Source organism: Orycteropus afer, unplaced genomic scaffold (assembly GCF_000298275.1).
Source record: "Orycteropus afer afer isolate SDZICR_OR568_19922 unplaced genomic scaffold, OryAfe1.0 scaffold00023, whole genome shotgun sequence".
NCBI classification, from domain to species: domain Eukaryota; kingdom Metazoa; phylum Chordata; class Mammalia; order Tubulidentata; family Orycteropodidae; genus Orycteropus; species Orycteropus afer.
Window position 1 is genome coordinate 6,006,100 of NW_006921610.1, and position 4,764 is coordinate 6,010,863.

Genomic DNA, 4,764 nt, shown 5'->3' on the forward strand with positions numbered 1-4,764 from the left:
CTCTATGCATTTGCTTATTCTATATATTTCATAGAAGTCAGATTATATAATATTTGTCTTCTTGTGCCTGATTTATTTCATTCAGCATAATGTTTTCAAGGTTCATCCATGTTGTAGCATGTGTCAGGACTTCCTTTGTCTTTATAGATGAACTGACACTTCCGATGCCACCTACCTATATGTATCTCTTTGCCCTGTACATTTTCAATATCTCCCTACAAAAATATAGGAAGTTAAAAATACAAAATTAACTTCATGATAATAATTTAGGGGATATCTCATATAGGAAGAAGAGGTGTTAACACATAATAACACTTTGGTGCTAAGGACTCGTTTCGTTCCAGTGAAGCCAAATATGTTTAACTTGAATCCATACAGGTTTTAGATAAAACTTTAAGTTTAGGAAGTAATGAACAAAACAAAATTCACCACAGGGACACAACCAGATAAATTTAGAAATAGCAACATCCTGTAAGGTAACATTTTAGGCTCATTAAAACAAAAAGTCTGTTTGGGCTGAAAAGATTCTTAAGGGAAGAAATAACCAGGTATAATGTGTGGTGTTGGATTGGTTATGGTTTGTGTAAATCAGTTTTAAAGGGAATATCTGGGCCTATGGGGAAAATCTGACTAAAGTCTAATATTAGGTGAGATGAATATTTTCTGAAATAGAGATGAAGAAGGCAGACTGGAAAAAAACAGATTTCAAAAAAAGTATGAAGGGAATGATCTCATTCTGGCAAAACAACCAAGAAGAATTTTGCTGTTTAGTAAAACAGTTAAAAACAATATATATAGTATGATATTAAAGATGAATTTATAAATACAGAATTTTTTTCCCCAAAAACTGGCACTTAACTTACAGGTTTCTTTGAATTTTTGTGTTAGTTTCAGTCTGGATAGGGGTAGGGAAAGTTGCCTTATGGGTACAAGGGAGAGAGAGGAGGGGATGTATAGAGACTGATAGGCTTCATATTTCAAAATATAAACCCACCACACACAGAAAGGTAAAATGTTTGTTCCGGTTGCTTTGAATATCTGAAGGTATAGACTATTTTCCAATTGCAAACCTTTAAGGACTCAAAGTTTCCAGATTCATTTAATTTAAACTGACCTTCCTGCAATTGATTTAAATTAATGAACTTTTATGAAATCATATCAAACCTAGCCCTGTTTGTTTATTGTATAAGGGTTTAAAAAATTGGGGGAATTTCTCCTTGGATCTATTTATTATTATTATTATTATTAAATTTAAATAACTCTATCCTGGAAGACAAAGTGTCAGTCATTGGTCTAGAGTTTTGGACTCAAAATATATATTTTTACTCCGTCTCTTCTTCCTTCCCTTTCTTATTCTCTCTTTCTTCCCTCCCTCTCTCTTCCATTTCTCTTTCTTTTTACTATCAAATAATACCATGTTTACTTCAAATTATTTGGTTTAAGAATAAAATTTAAAGGTCTTCCCTAACACAACTCTTCTGCTTTCATTCATTTCTGTCTCTCTTCAGAGAGAAACATTATTCTGATTTTATTTTTAAATTCACGCTTCTATACTTTTATTTATATGGTATTTTTGCATACTTCAAACTTTATATGTATATTATATTATACCATACTAATGTCTCTACAACTTTCTTTTCTTAATATTGTGTTTTTGAGACTTATCTGTGTCCTGCAAATATGTTAATTCATTTTAGCTTCTGTAAACTCTTTCAGCTTCATGGATATATCAACATGTAGTCTTTCTTTTATTTAAGCATATTTTGGTTCCCATTCTTTTGTTTTAATAAACAATTATCACAATTAACTTTTTGTATTTCTGCTTGTGTGCCTGTTGGAGAGTTTCTTTAAGTTCAGCAGCCTGCCATGTATACGTAAAGTTGTATATATAAGAGCAGAATTACTAGGTCTTAGTGGGAGCTCTGGTAGCATAGTGCCTAAGGCACTCGACTGCTAACCAGAAGGCTGGCGGTTCAAACCCACCAGCCACTCCTTGGAAGGAAGATGGGGCAATCTACTCCCGTAGTGATACTGCCTCGGCAACCCAAGGAGGGATTGCTATGGGTCCTACTCGATGGCACTTAACAACAACAACAGGTGATGCTCATCTTCAAAATGATTGGACATTGCCAAATTGTGCTCCAAAGTAATACTTCTAATCCCACCAGAAATAAATGAGAATTCACTTTGCCTCACATACTGGCAAACACTAAGTATTTTCAAACTTGATAAATGTGAAATGGTATCACATTGTTTTAATTTTATTTCCCTTTTTTATTACTATTAGGATTTAAATATTCTATATATTTAGTATTCAATGAATTTCTTATTCTGTCAACAGCCGATTTTTCAGTTAGGTTACTGATTTCTATAGACTCTTTACATATTCTGGGTACTGATCCTTTTGTTAGTTATATGTGTTGCAAATATTTTTTCCTAGTGTGTGGCTTGTCTTTTCACCTGTGTGTTGTGTTTTCTTCAATATTAGCTTTAGTTTTAATGTAGGTGATCTATAAACTTTTCCTTTTCATTTGTGCTTTTCTTTGTTCTATTTTAGGACTTCTGCCACACTGTAGACTTATCAAGTCTCCTTTATTTTCCTCTAAAGTGTGTAACATTTTGCTTTTTATATTTTGTTTTTTAATCTTCCTGGGGCATTTTTAATGTATGTAAGGTATAAAATAATCTATTTTGTTTTCTGTATGGATATCTTACTGTCCAATCACTGTTAATTGATTAGTTCATTCTTCTTCTATTCATTTGTAATTACGTCTCTGTTACATCAAGTATCTGCTTCAGTTTCATGGATCTATTTGTCTCTCTGAGTCACTATTACAGTCTCTCATTACTTTGGCTTTATAATAAGATTTGCTATTTCATGGGCCAATATTTGGGAGCTCTGGTAGCATAGAGCCTAAGGCACTTGACTGGTAACCAGAAGGCTGGCAGTTCAAACTCACCAGCCACTCCTCGGAAAGAAGGTTGGGCAATCTACTTCTTATTGATACCACCTGGGAAACCCAAGGAGGGGTTACTATGAGTCAGATCTGACCTGATGGCACAGAGCAACAACAGGCCAATATTTGATAAATATCCTTGTTAAAAATGGTGTGGGGGCGGCATCTGACCTCCTCTAATTTCACAAGGTGGGAGAAGGATCAAGATCAACAGCCCAGGGCTGATTCCTATGAGGCAGGGGTCAGACATGCATCCACCCTCCAAACTTTTTATCAATATTGACACCAACCATCTCTCCCGTGGCACTCTACTTCTTTGCTGGGTTTGATAATCCATTGCAATGCCCACACAGAGCTCAAATGCAATATTCATGATTATGGGGCTTATTAGGGAAGTAACAGGTTACAATTCAGGATCAGGTGCGCTCAGGATATAGTTCTTCATTCAAGACAGCCTCCCCTCAGCCATAGCTGAACACAAATCTCTGTTTGGCCCTCAGTCCTTGGCCTGGCCTTTGCCCTGCTTGGGCAAATGTTGCAAAGTTCTTTTATTCTGCCGATAAGTGCCTAGATGCACCCCATTCCACCAGTAAGCCTTGGCCCAAAGGTAGTCAGCTTTCTCACTGTGTGGGATGGAAAGCTCACTGGTCTGTCTAGTGCCAGTCTCTTGGTTCTGTTGCCTCTGCTACTATTGCTTTTCTGCCTCTGTTTCTTTTGCTGTCTCTGGTATCACAGCTCTCTGTCTCTTAGATTGAGGTACTTCAGTGCAGGGATCTCAGGTGCAAAGGACATGTTTCACTCTTGGCTCTTTTTTCTTGACGATATTGAGATTTCTCCTTTCTGCCTCTGGGATGGCTCATTCTAAGATAAATGAGATGGCAAAACTAACCAATCCCCACGTTAAGGTTCCATACATCTTATTTGCACAGTCCTATCCCCACAAGCATGCCATGCACCTTATTTACATTATTAACAAGCTATCCAGTCCCCTTCGTGGGTGTAAGTAGATTGCTCAACCTTCCTTCAGAGGAGTGGCTGGTGGGTTGAACGGCCAGCCTTCTAGTTAGCAGTCAAATGACTTAGGCACTATGCCACCAGAGCTCCTCCCTTATGTATAGACTCACCCAATCATTTGGTAGGAGTCACAAAGACCATGATTAGATGGGACATACCAAGCAATACACTGCACTGCAATCCTTAAGCAATGTTTTAGAATTTTCTAAATCGGTATTTTTCTTCTTCTTCTTTTTTTTTCAACTTTTTCATTTTACATATTTAATAAATATAGATTTTAAAATATATTTAAAATATATTTATATATATTTTAAAAAATAAAAATAAATTTCATGTTGCCAAAATATCCATCTAAATTTTTAGCTTTATAAAGATGGAAATATATAAATCTACTTTAACACACAGGTCAATTAGAGAAAAGAAGTTAACACAATCATTTGGATTGGTTGTTTACATACAGGACAGGGCTTCTTTCTTTCTTTTTTTTTTTTTTAGCTTCTTTGCACATGTGAAACATGCTATAAGATGTCCTGCTTTGCCATGGATGATACAACCATATTTTGGTCGATCTTGGCAAGTCATACAAGAGTCAGAGGCAACAGGGCAAGATCTAGGCTCTACACTTTCTTCTTTGCCTTGTGTTTCTTCCCTCTCAAATTCTCTGACATCTTGGCTGCTACAAATGATGCTACTAGAAGTTGTTGTTGTTGTTGTTAAGTGCCGTCGAGTCGTTTCCAACTCATAGCGACCCCATGCACAGCAGAACGAAACACTGCCTGATCCCGCACCAGCC

General features: G+C 36.3%; 1 pseudogene; it reads right to left on the minus strand.

Annotated features, from left to right (window-relative positions):
- Nucleotides 1-4,381: 4,381 nt before the first annotated feature.
- Nucleotides 4,382-4,764, minus strand: part of LOC103192048 — a 5,226-nt pseudogene continuing 4,843 nt past the window's right edge.